The sequence below is a fragment of the Cherax quadricarinatus genome, chromosome 99, assembly GCF_038502225.1.
Source record: "Cherax quadricarinatus isolate ZL_2023a chromosome 99, ASM3850222v1, whole genome shotgun sequence".
NCBI classification, from domain to species: domain Eukaryota; kingdom Metazoa; phylum Arthropoda; class Malacostraca; order Decapoda; family Parastacidae; genus Cherax; species Cherax quadricarinatus.
In genome coordinates this window covers 8741187-8755218 of record NC_091390.1, presented here as the reverse complement: position 1 = coordinate 8755218, position 14032 = coordinate 8741187, and the positions used below count along the sequence as shown (strand labels likewise).

At 43.7% G+C, this 14032-nt stretch overlaps 1 protein-coding gene across 12 annotated transcripts in view; it reads right to left on the bottom strand.

The window, feature by feature from the left end:
* LOC128704766 (zinc finger protein 84-like) overlaps positions 1–9618 on the bottom strand; it is a 516148-nt gene extending 506530 nt beyond the window's left edge. For 10 of the 12 annotated variants that reach the window (XR_011390969.1, XR_011390968.1, XM_070079505.1 and 7 more), the window contains exon 1: positions 9482–9618. The gene's annotated coding sequence lies outside the window, so the exon portion shown is untranslated. The remainder of the gene's footprint in view (positions 1–9481) is intronic. The other 2 variants (XM_070079514.1, XM_070079513.1) reach the window with 1 other exon arrangement.
* Between the last annotated feature and the right edge of the window lie 4414 nt (positions 9619–14032).

Genomic DNA, 14032 nt, shown 5'->3' with positions numbered 1-14032 from the left:
TTTAACTTTGCCCTTAGACGAGGCTCTAGCCCCCAGCTGTCCCAACTTTCTGCGTAACATGGGGGCCTGTATATGGGAGAATTATCAAATTTTATGTTGTAATTCAAGTTTGCAACCTGGAAAGTCAATAATCATTCTTTACTGGGTTGGTAAGAGGAAGCATTCACTATAACACTCACACTAAAATAATAATTTACTTTTGTTTGCAATATTGCTGGTTTTTAGGGTGTTATTATTAACTATTACCCTGTGCATAATTTTCCTGTGTGCAACATTGCTGGTTTTTAGGGTGTTATTATTAACTAATGCTCTGTGAATAAATTACCTTTGTGTGCAATATTGTTGATTTTTAGGGAGTTATTAATACCTGATATTTTGTGCATAATTTACCCTTGCAGATACAATCTTGCTTATTTTTAGGGGGGTTATGAATATCTAATTTTCTGGGAATAATTTTCCTTTGCAGGTGCAATAGCTCCATTTTTTTCTGCCAGGATTTTCTTTTTGTGTGCAATCCTGTTTAATTTTAGGGAGTCACATGACAATCACTCCTTGTGAATATACTACTTCAGTGTATGTACTTTGCTGTGTGCTTTATTATTTTATATCAGTAAGTTCTGTGGCTGATAGCAAGATTTAGTGCTATTGTTTCTCAAAATGGATGACACTAGTGAAAATTCTGGGGATGACATGTATTTGGAAGGTGACAGTGAATCAAATTCCCATGTTAGGGACCTGGACAAGGATATAGAACTTATACAAGTGAAATTAGCCCTAGTTGCAGAAGAAAAGGAATGGTTAAGGATTGAATGTACAAAGATCCAGGAACAGAGAGCCTTAGAGGAGCTTAGGGCTCAAGAAAGAGCTAAAGAGAGGCAGCTTGCTTCTCACCCAGCCACAGACACGAGAGTAGATGTTTTTCATTTGGATAAAGCCATAAAATATGTGCCCAAATTCCTAGAGAAAGCTCCAGACCAGTTTTTTCTGTTATTTGAAAGTATGGCCAAATCCCAAGTTTGGCCGGAAAAGGAATGGGTGACATTAGCGAGAACCAAATTAGTTGGTAAAGGGTTACAGGCCATTAGTTCTTTAGAGAGATCAGCCTTTTCTGATTATCATAAACTAAAAGAGGTAGTTTTACTGGCTTATCAAATGTTGCTGGAAAGGTACAGGCAGAAGTTTAGAGGACTGAAGTTTCAAGCAGGGCAGTCTTTGGTGGAATATGGTAAGGAGAAGATGTCACTTCTAAATAGGTGGTGTCACTCAAAGGATGTGGTAGGCAATTTTGAGGGTGTAATTACTTTAATTTTGTTAGAGGATCTTTTGAGAAATGTTCCTCCTGACCTTAAGGCATATCTTGAGGAGAAAGATCTTGATGATTTTAATAATGCTTTAGAGCTGGGTGACAGATTTTTAGCTAACCAAAAATTTGGTAGTAGTTACCACCCACCACATACTAGTAATAATAGGTTTTCTCCACCAGCAAGTAGAAATAAGCAATTTCAGAAGTATAAGCCACCTAATTTCCAGCCAAATAACCACCAGTTTTAGTATGCCTAATTTTCCGGTACCCACCCAGGAAGGTTTTAAGTTGGCTGTCACAGGTCCAGAACTTCCGGGGACAGGTAGAAAGAGTCCAGTTCCCCAAGGTCACGGGCCCTGGCCTATGTCAAGTGTTCAGGGGGCTTTTAAACCTTATCACTGTATATATTGCAATAAACAAGGCCACCTGCAGCCATATTGTCGAAAGATGCTTAGGGACCAGGCTGCAGCAGATGCTTTTCCAGCAAGTACACCAGTTACACATGATGTTGACTGCATTGCAGTCTTGCCCCAAGGTGTCTAAAGAAGACCAGCTGTCTTAAACCCTCGGATGAAGGTCTATTCAAGTCTACTGTGGCCTTACACCAAAATGAAGGTAGGGTAACAGGTGTTATGTCTTTGAGGGACACTGGTAGCACATACACCTTGCTTCACAGAGGCGTATTGCCAGTGTTGGATGACACCTACACCGGGTTGGACATTTTTCTTAAGGGGATTACCAGAGTCCCTGTCAGGACTCCAGTGTACAGGTTATGGGTGGAGTCTGAGTACCAGTCTGGGTACCTACCTGTAGGTATAGCAGAGGATGTACCTTTTGCAGGAGTTGACCTTCTACTAGGCAACAACATTGTGGGACTCCTTAAAAGTGAAGAATGTTTGGTTTTGCAGGACCCTGCTTTACAAGGTGGTAATGACTTAATTGGAGTGATGGTGCCTGAAAATTTTTCAGCGTGTTCTAAGACTAAACAGGAGAACAAGGCAGGAGCTGTGCCTCCCTGTGACCCTTCTGAACACTGTGGTGATGGTTTATGCCTTGGGAGCCTGTTCATTGAGTCTGACCTGCAGGAGACTCTGAGCAGTGATGAACCAGCTCAACCGGAACTCGGTTGGAGAACTGGTCTTGGTGCTGATGTGGGAAAAAATCCCCTGACTCTGCAGGAGTGGTGTCAGCATGGTGTGGAGGCTGGCATTGGAGATGCTGTGTATTTAGGCTAAGTCTGTAGTTGTGTACTCCTTTTGTTTAGCTAACTCAAGCCATAGGCTCTTCTATGGCTTACCTGTATGCTCACCTAGGCTCTGACATGGTCAGGGTGTGGTGGGATGAGTAAGGAAATAAGAAATGGGGTTGGTAGTGAAGTAGTGACAGCCTGGCACTGACTAGGCTGGACCTCCAGTCAGCTGTTTCTTGTGTACTGTCATTTGGGCATATAGGATACAAGATAGATGAAGGTGTTTCTAGAGTGTGTATATAGTGTTATTATTTTTATTATCACACTGGCCGATTCCCACCAAGGCAGGGTGGCCCGAAAAAGAAAAACTTTCACCATCATTCACTCCATCACTGTCTTGCCAGAAGGGTGCTTTACACTACAGTTTTTAAACTGCAACATTAACACCCCTCCTTCAGAGTGCAGGCACTGTACTTCCCATCTCCAGGACTCAAGTCCGGCCTGCCGGTTTCCCTGAACCCCTTCATAAATGTTACTTTGCTCACACTCCAACAGCACGTCAAGTATTAAAAACCATTTGTCTCCATTCACTCCTATCAAACACGCTCATGCATACCTGCTGGAAGTCCAAGCCCCTCGCACACAAAACCTCCTTTACCCCCTCTCTCCAACCTTTCCTAGGCCGACCCCTACCCCGCCTTCCTTCCACTACAGACTGATACACTCTTGAAGTCATTCTGTTTCGCTCCATTCTCTCTACATGTCCGAACCACCTCAACAACCCTTCCTCAGCCCTCTGGACAACAGTTTTGGTAATCCCGCACCTCCTCCTAACTTCCAAACTACGAATTCTCTGCATTATATTCACACCACACATTGCCCTCAGACATGACATCTCCACTGCCTCCAGCCTTCTCCTCGCTGCAACATTCATCACCCATGCTTCACACCCATATAAGAGCGTTGGTAAAACTATACTCTCATACATTCCCCTCTTTGCCTCCAAGGACAAAGTTCTTTGTCTCCACAGACTCCTAAGTGCACCACTCACTCTTTTTCCCTCATCAATTCTATGATTCACCTCATCTTTCATAGACCCATCCGCTGACACGTCCACTCCCAAATATCTGAATACATTCACCTCCTCCATACTCTCTCCCTCCAATCTGATATTCAATCTTTCATCACCTAATCTTTTTGTTATCCTCATAACCTTACTCTTTCCTGTATTCACCTTTAATTTTCTTCTTTTGCACACCCTACCAAATTCATCCACCAATCTCTGCAACTTCTCTTCAGAATCTCCCAAGAGCACAGTGTCATCAGCAAAGAGCAGCTGTGACAACTCCCACTTTGTGTGTGATTCTTTATCTTTTAACTCCACACCTCTTGTCAAGACCCTCGCATTTACTTCTCTTACAACCCCATCTATAAATATATTAAACAACCACGGTGACATCACACATCCTTGTCTAAGGCCTACTTTTACTGGGAAATAATTTCCCTCTTTCCTATATACTCTAACTTGAGCCTCACTATCCTCGTAAAAACTCTTCACTGCTTTCAGTAACCTACCTCCTACACCATACACTTGCAACATCTGCCACATTGCCCCCCTATCCACCCTGTCATACGCCTTTTCCAAATCCATAAATGCCACAAAGACCTCTTTAGCCTTATCTAAATACTGTTCACTTATATGTTTCACTGTAAACACCTGGTCCACACACCCCCTACCTTTCCTAAAGCCTCCTTGTTCATCTGCTATCCTATTCTCCGTCTTACTCTTAATTCTTTCAATAATAACTCTACCATACACTTTACCAGGTATACTCAGCAGACTTATCCCCCTATAATTTTTGCACTCTCTTTTATCCCCTTTGCCTTTATACAAAGGAACTATGCATGCTCTCTGCCAATCCCTAGGTACCTTACCCTCTTCCATACATTTATTAAATAATTGCACCAACCACTCCAAAACTATATCCCCACCTGCTTTTAACATTTCTATCTTTATCCCATCAATCCCGGCTGCCTTACCCCCTTTCATTTTACCTACTGCCTCACGAACTTCCCCCACACTCACAACTGGCTCTTCCTCACTCCTACAAGATGTTATTCCTCCTTGCCCTATACACGAAATCACAGCTTCCCTATCTTCATCAACATTTAACAATTCCTCAAAATATTCCCTCCATCTTCCCAATACCTCTAACTCTCCATTTAATAACTCTCCTCTCCTATTTTTAACTGACAAATCCATTTGTTCTCTAGGCTTTCTTAACTTGTTAATCTCACTCCAAAACTTTTTCTTATTTTCAACAAAATTTGTTGATAACATCTCACCCACTCTCTCATTTGCTCTCTTTTTACATTGCTTCACCACTCTCTTAACCTCTCTCTTTTTCTCCATATACTCTTCCCCCCTTGCATCACTTCTACTTTGTAAAAACTTCTCATATGCTAACTTTTTCTCCCTTACTACTCTCTTTACATCATCATTCCACCAATCGCTCCTCTTCCCTCCCGCACCCACTTTCCTGTAACCACAAACTTCTGCTGAACACTCCAACACTACATTTTTAACCCTACCCCATACCTCTTCGATCCCATTGCCTATGCTCTCATTAGCCCATCTATCCTCCAATAGCTGTTTATATCTTACCCTAACTGCCTCCTCTTTTAGTTTATAAACCTTCACCTCTCTCTTCCCTGATGCTTCTATTCTCCTTGTATCCCATCTACCTTTTACTCTCAGTGTAGCAACAACTAGAAAGTGATCTGATATATCTGTGGCCCCTCTATAAACATGTACATCCTGAAGTCTACTGAACAGTCTTTTATCTACCAATACATAATCCAACAAACTACTGTCATTTCGCCCTACATCATATCTTGTATACTTATTTATCCCCTTTTTCTTAAAATATGTATTACCTATAACTAAACCCCTTTCTATACAAAGTTCAATCAAAGGGCTCCCATTATCATTTACACCTGGCACCCCAAACTTACCTACCACACCCTCTCTAAAAGTTTCTCCTACTTTAGCATTCAGGTCCCCTACCACAATTACTCTCTCACTTGCTTCAAAGGCTCCTATACATTCACTTAACATCTCCCAAAATCTCTCTCTCTCCTCTGCATTCCTCTCTTCTCCAGGTGCATACACGCTTATTATGACCCACTTCTCACATCCAACATTTACTTTAATCCACATAATTCTTGAATTTACACATTCATATTCTCTTTTCTCCTTCCATAACTGATCATTTAACATTACTGCTACCCCTTCCTTTGCTCTAACTCTCTCAGATACTCCAGATTTAATCCCATTTATTTCCCCCCACTGAAACTCTCCTACCCCCTTCAGCTTTGTTTCGCTTAGGGCCAGGACATCCAACTTCTTTTCATTCATAACATCAGCAATCATCTGTTTCTTGTCATCCGCACTACATCCACGCACATTTAAGCATCCCAGTTTTATAAAGTTTTTCTTCTTCTCTTTTTTAGTAAGTGACTACAGGAGAAGGGGTTACTAGCCCATTGCTCCCGGCATTTTAGTCGCCTCATATGACACGCATGGCTTACGGAGGAAAGATTCTTTTCCACTTCCCCATGGACAATAGAAGAAATAAAGAAGAACAAGAACTATTTAGAAAAAGGAGAAAAACCTAGATGTATGTATATATATATGCATGTGCGCGTCTGCGAAGTGTGACCAAAGTGTTAGTAGGAGTAGCAAGATATCCCTGTTATCTAGCGTGTTTATGAGACAGAAAAAGAAACCAGCAATCCTACCATCATGCAAAACAGTTACAGGTTTCTGTTTCACAGTCATCTGGCAGGACGGTAGTACTTCCCTGGGTGGTTGCTGTCTACCAACCTACTACCTACAATTATAGTGTTATGCTGAATAAATAGATGTATTTTCCTAACTGGGATATTTGCCTAACCCTCTGTTAACCAACCCATTGAAGTACAAATGCTGGTTTAGTGCTTTCTGTTTTGACTGGATAGCCCTGGGTGGCCTGTTTATGCTTGAGATATGTGTAACTTTTACCTTTGCCCTTAGACAAGGCTCTAGCCCCCAGCTATCCCAACTTTCTGCATAACAGCAGGTTATCCAGGGATAACACTCCCCAGATTATCCTAGGATGACTCCCCAGATTATCCTGGGATAACACCCGAGGTTATGCTGGGATAACAGTCCCCAGGTTATCATTGGATGAAAACATTCTCCAGCTTATCCTGGGATGACAACACTCCCCAGCTTATCCTGGGAAGATAACACTTCCTTAGGTTATCCAGGATGGATAACTCACCCAACGTTATCCTGGGTGGACAAGACCCCACGTTATCCTGGGTGGACAAGACTCCCCAGGTTATCTTGGGTGGACAAGACTCCCCAGGTTATATTGGGTGGACAAGACTTCTCAGGTAATCCTGGGTGGACAAGACCCCACGTTATCTTGAGTGAACGAGACTCCAGGTTATTCTGGGTGGACAACTCCCCAGGTTATCCAGGGAGGACAAGACCCCAGGTTATCCTGGGTGGAAAAGACTACAGATTATTCTGGGTGGAAAAAAACCCAGGTCATCCTGTGTGATCAAAACTCCCCAGGTTATCTTGGGATAAAACTTCCCAGGTTATCCTGGGATAACACTACCAGGTTATCCTGGGATACACTCAGTTTATCCTGGGTGGATAACTCACCCCACATTATCCTGGGTGGACAAGACCCCAGGTTATCCTGGGTGGACAAGACTCCCCATGTTATCCTGGGTGGATAGCTCCCCCAGGTTAACCTGGGTGAATAACTCCCCAGGTTATCCTGGGTGGATAACTCCCCAGGTTATCCTGTGTGACAACTCCCCAGGTTATCCTGGGTGGATAACTCCCCAGGTTATCCTGGTTGAACAACTCCCCAGGTTATCCTGGGTGGACAACTGCCCAGGTTATCTTGGATGGAGAAGACCCCAGGTTATCCTTGGTGGATAAAACTCTCAAGGTTATCCTGGGTGGTTAAGACTCCCCCAGGATATCCTGGGATAACACCCCAGGTTATCCTATGTGGACAAGACTCCCCCAGGTTATCTTGGGACAACACTTCACAGGATATCCTCGGATAACACTTCCCAGGATATCCTGGGATAACACTTCCCAGGATATCCTGGGATAATGCTTCCCAGGTTATCCTGGGATAACACTCCCAGGTTATCCTGGGATAACACTCCCTCAGGTGGATAACTCACCCATTGCTATCCTGTGTGGACAAGAACCAAGGTTATCCTGGGTGGTCAAAACCCCAGGTTATCCTAGCTGGAAAAGACCCCAGGTTATGCTGGGTTGACAAGACTCCCCAGGTTATCTTGGTGGACAACACTCCCCCAGGTTATCCTAGGCGATCAAGACTCCCTCAGGTTATCCAGGGTGGTCAAGACACCCCCAGGTTATCCTGGGTTGACAAGACTCCCCAAGGTTATCCTGGGTGGTCAAGACTCCCCCAGGATATCTTGGTTGGGAAAGACTCACCCAGGTTATCCTGGGTGGTCAAGACTCACCCAGGTTATCCTGGGTGGTCAAGACTCACCCAGGATATCCTGGGATAACACCCCAGGTTAGCCTGGGTGGACAAGATTTCCACAGGTTAGCCTGGGTGGACAAGACTTCCCCAGGATATCCTTGGATAACACCCCAGATTATCCTGGGATAACACTCCTAGGTTATCTTGGGATAAAACACCCTCAGGTTATCCAGGGAGGAAAATTCACCTGTTTTCATGGGTGGACAAGACTCCCCCAGGCTATCCTGGGTGGACAAGACTCCTTCAGGATATCCTGGGATAACAATCCTTCAAGTTATCCTGGGATCATAGCAGTCCCTCAGGATATCCTGGGATGATAAGTCCCTCAGGTTAACCTAGGATAATAATCCTTCAGGTTATCCTGGGATAATAACAGTCCCTCAGGTTATCCAGGGATGATAGCAGTCCCTAAGATTATCCTGGGTTGTAAAGACTCCCGAAGCTTATCCTGGGATGATACCAGTCCCTCAGGTTATCCTCTGAGGTTATCCTCTGATGATAACATTCCTACAGGTTATCCTGGGTTGATAACAATCCCCCAGGTTATCCTGGGTTTAAAAGGCTCCCTCAGTTTATCCTGGTTGATAACAGTCCCACAGGTTATCCTGGGTGGTCAAGACTCCTTCAGGTTATCCTGGGATAACAGTCACTCGGGTTATCCTGGGATGATAACAGTCCCTCAGGTTATCCAGAGATGATGATATTCCCTAAGGTTACCCTGGGATCATAACAGTCCCTCAGGTTATTCCAGGATGATAACAGTCCCTCAGGTTATCCTGGGATAACAACAGTCACTCGGGCTATCCTGGGATGATAACAGTCCCTCAGGTTATCCCGAGATGATAACAGTCCCTCATGATATCCTAGGATGATAGCAGACACTCAGGTTATCCTGGGAGGATAACAGTCCCTCAGGTTAACCTGGGATGATAACACTCCCTCAGGTTATCCTGGGATGATAACAGTCCCTAGGTTATCCTGGGATGATAACAGTACCCCAGGTTATCCAGGGATGATAACAGTCCCCAGGTTATCCAGGGATGATAACAGTCCCCAGGTTATCCAGGGATGATAACAGTCCCCCAGGTTATCCAGGGATGATAACAGTCCCTCAGGTTATCCTGGGATGATAAGTCCCCCAGGTTATCCAGGGATGATAACAGTCCCCCAGGTTATCCAGGGATGATAACAGTCCCCCTGGTTATCCAGGGATGATAACAGTCCCCAGGTTATCCTGGGATGATAACAATCCCTCAGGTTATCCAGGGATGATAACAGTCCCCCAGGTTATCCCGGGATGATAACCCCGGGATAATAACACCAACATAATTCACCTTGAAGGCGTCACTGTCACTCTGAGTTGTTCAACAATAATAAGAAAAGTTTGTATTAAAACCTCACCTGGAAGTGTCACAGTGTGAAGTTAAGACTGTTGGTAGTAGTGTCCTAGCACCAGCGTCCTAGCAGCAGTGTCCTAGCAGCAGCGTCCTAGCACCAGTGTCCTAGCACCAGTGTCCTAGCAGCAGCGTCCTAGCAGCAGCAGCGTCCTAGCAGCAGCTGGTAGTGTGTCAGTGTTTACCAGCGTCAGGCAGCTGCCAGGGACCTCACCTATAAATATAAATATTAAGCTTATTCAGATTAACACAAATACATATGTGTAGTTACATTGATTATCATACATAGCAGTATATGTGTAGTTACATTGATTATCATACATAGCAGCATATGTGTAGTTACATTGATTATCATACATAGCAGCATATGTGTAGTTACATTGATTATCATACATAGCAGCATATGTGTAGTTACATTGATTATCATACATAGCAGCATATGTGTAGTTATATAGATTATCATACATAGCAGCATATGTGTAGTTACATAGATTATCATACATAGCAGCATATGTGTAGTTACATTGATTATCATACATAGCAGCATATGTGTAGTTATATAGATTATCATACATAGCAGCATATGTGTAGTTACATTGATTATCATACATAGCAGTATATGTGTAGTTACATTGATTATCATACATAGCAGCATATGTGTAGTTATATAGATTATCGAATTACGAGCCCATTGGCACACAAAAATTTAATGATGATTTAATTACCACTATTGAGAGTGTTCTCACAGATCAAGTGGGCAGGAATAGGAAACAAAGACCCTCCACTATAAATAACAATAAAAACCAATGTAAATACTATAATGATCCACAGCTGCGCAATCTAACACATGCAGCTAGGAGGATTGGTAAAGCATACCGTGAATGTAGAACCCCAGACCTGCTCAGAACGTTCCAAGCTGCACTAACAAATGCAAGGAATAGAAAGGAAGAACTTAGGCAACAGGAATGGGAACAGTTTGTTAGTGGATTAAATAGGTCCACCCCTTTGAGTTTGGCTTGGAAAGGTATAAATAAAATAACCAGGAAAAAGACTGGCAATGTTGCTCATCCCTTTCCTCTTGAAAAAGAGAATGACCTCATAAATGACTGGTCCAAAACATCCAGGCATGAAAGCCTTCCATCTCATAGAAAAAATTTGAGAGTACTTCTGAAGAAATGTTGAAACTGATTAATTTTATGAGCCAAAATATTGATGAGAGTGATTGTCTCTTTACCGAGTATGAATTAGATAATGCATTAACCAAAGGTCGATCAATTGCTCCTGGAGAGGATGGTATAACCTATGATATTCTCAGAACTCTAAGGCACGTGCCTGATAACCCTTTGTTGGCACTGTATAATCTCAGTTACATTGAGGGCGTTCTTCCTACTTCCTGGACCAATAGTCTCATTGTGCCTATCCCTAAGCCCCAACAGCCTGATACATTTAGGCCGATCTCCTTAACTAGTTGTCTTTGTAAAACTTTTGAAAGAATGATGCTTAACAGACTGTACTACAGAATCAGACATCAACTTTCCCCCTACCTCTGTGGGTTCATGAAAGGTAAAAGTGTGCAGAACTGTATTTCCACCTTTCTCACTGCACACACCTAGCTTACTCTGCTGGATAATAGGATACCTGTCCTTTACCAAGGCTTCAGAAGTGATTCTAAAGAAATGTCTTTAGGTACACCGCAGGGAGGAGTTCTTAGTCCCATGCTATTTAATATTCTGATTAATGCTCTCCTAAATGCTCTACCTGCCTCACCTAAACATATAGCTATAAGCTATGCTGATGATATCATGATCCGTACAACAGGGCATAAGAAGATGAATACCATTCTTAATGAAGTTCAAGCAATTTGTAATCGACTAGGCCTCATATTATTATTATTATGATCAAAAAGAAGCGCTAAGCCACAAGGGCTATACAGCGCTGCAGGGAGGGAAGGAAGCGAGGGTATTGGATGGCAGAAGGGAGGAGGGATGATCAGCAGGTTACAGAAAACAGCGGGGCAGGGGATAGTACGGGGGTAGAGGGTAGCAAGAGATTGAAGTAGAAAGGGCTGAAGGTATCAGAATTTGTGAAGTAAGTCAGTTGTTGTCAAAAAGTCAATGAGAGAGTCCGGATGAAAGGTGGGTCCATCAGCGAGAAGGGAAGGTAAAGAGAGAGCAGCGGAGCGAAGACGACGACAGAGGTAAATTCTGTGTGCTCGTTGATAAAGTGGGCAGTCCAACAGAATGTGGCTGACTGATAATGGAGCTTGGCAATTCTCACAGAGAGGAGCAAGACGCCTCTCCATGAGATATCCATGAGTAAGACGAGTATGGCCAATGCGAAGACGGGAGAGAGTAGTCTCCCAACCTCGACACTGGTGATGAGAAGACGGCCAGTAACCTATACTCGGTTTAATAGATTGAAGTTTGTTGCCGAGCATAGTAGACCAACGTTGTTGCCAACGGGTGTGAAGGTGGGAAGATATTGCAGCAAAATAGTCCGTAAATGGAATACCTCTATAAGAAACTGGTAGGTCATGTACTGCTGACCGCGCAGCAGTGTCTGCCTGTTCATTGCCCTGTACGTCAACATGACCAGGGACCCAACAAAAAACAATATCTTTATGCTTGGTAAAGATGCGGCATAGCCAAAGTTGGATACGGAGGACTAAAGGGTGAGGTGTATCGAATTTTTGTATAGCCTGTAAAGCACTAAGGGAGTCTGAGACAACCACAAATGATGACACAGGCATAGATGCAATACGGATAAGTGCTGTAAGGATGGCATATAATTCAGCAGTAAAAATACTAGCCGACGATAGTAAATGCCCTTGTACGACGCTGTCCGGAAACACTGCTGCGAATCCTACGCCGTCAGAAGACTTAGAACCATCTGTGTACACAGCAATGGCATGAGAATGAGAGTGAAAGTGGTCAAGAAAAAGAGAGCGGGAAGCGACCGTAGACAGTTGGGCTTTCGAGCAAGGGAGGGAGAAAGAACAGACTCGAACAGCTGGAACTTCCCAGGGGGGTAGGGAAAAGTGAGATGCTACATGTACATAGAAAGGTGGTAGTTGAAGAGAAGACAAGAGTGAATGAAGGCGAAGAGAGAAGGGACGGAGTAAACAGGGGCAGCGAACAAATAAAGAATGTCTACTAATATCAGTGACCATTCTATAAATGGAAGGATTGCGGAGATCATGAGAGCGTACATAGTAGCACAGGCAATGGGCATCACGGCGATCGGATAAGGATGGAACATTCGCTTCTGCATAGAGGCTCTCGACAGGGGAAGAGCGAAAAGCACCAAGGCATAAACGTAATCCTTGGTGATGAATGGGGTTAAGGCTAGAGAGAGTAGCAGGAGATGCCGCTGAATAGATCTGGTCACCATAATCAAGTTTCGATAAAATAAGGGTGGAATGTAGGCGAAGGAGGGTTCGACGATCAGCTCCCCATGAAAGATGAGCAAGGGTTTTAAGAAGGTTCAGCCGGCTGTGACAAGTTGCCTTCAGAGAGGTAATGTGAGGTTTCCAGGATAACCTACAATCAAAGAGGAGGCCCAGAAACTTGACTGTATCACGTTCAGGGATACGGGAGCCATAGAGGTACAAAGGATGATCGGAGATGACAGAGCGTCTAGTGAAAGTAATTTGGTGGGTTTTAGTGCTGGAAAATTTAAACCCACGTGTGGTGGCCCAATTGGAAACACGGTCGACTGCATGTTGGAGAGAAACTGTAATGAGGTGACAGTCAGCGCCTGCACAGGCAATAGCGAAGTCATCAACATAGAGTGATGACCAAATATTTGATGGAAGACTAGAGGCCAAATCATTAATAGCAAGGAGAAAAAGTGTTGTGCTCAGAACACATCCCTGGGGGACACCTTCAGCTTGGATAAAGTCCGGGGAGAGCACATTATTAACCCGAACACGGAAATGCCTGTCAGTTAAAAAGTTCTTAAGGAAGGATGGTAGATTGCCTCGAAGGCCTAAGGAGTGGGCTTGGGCTAAAATATTATACCTCCAAGTTGTGTCATATGCCTTCTCAAGGTCAAAAAATATGGCAATAACTGAGTGGTTATTCGCAAAGGCATTACGAACATATGTATCCAAGCGTAGTAAGGGGTCTATGGTAGAACGTCCCTTACGAAAGCCATATTGACGAGTGGAGAGACTGTTGTGTGTCTCTAAATACCACACTAAACGTCTATTTACTAGGCGTTCCATTACTTTGCAAACTGCACTGGTAAGAGCAATGGGACGATAGTGGGAGGTTTCATGTCCCGTAGTGCCTGGTTTGCGGAAAGGGAGAACAATGGCAGATTTCCACAGCTGTGGAAGAACTCCTTGTGACCAAATAAGATTGTAAAGGCGTAATAGGACTGCAAGGGCTGACTGATGTAAATGTTGTAGCATACGAATATGAATGTCGTCGGGCCCAGCTGCCGATGATCGACAAGCTGAGAGTGTTGCCTCCAGTTCTTGAAGTGTAAAAGGCACATTATACTGTTCTTCTCTGAGAGAAGAAAAGTCCAAGGGTGCTAACTCTCTGGCAGACTT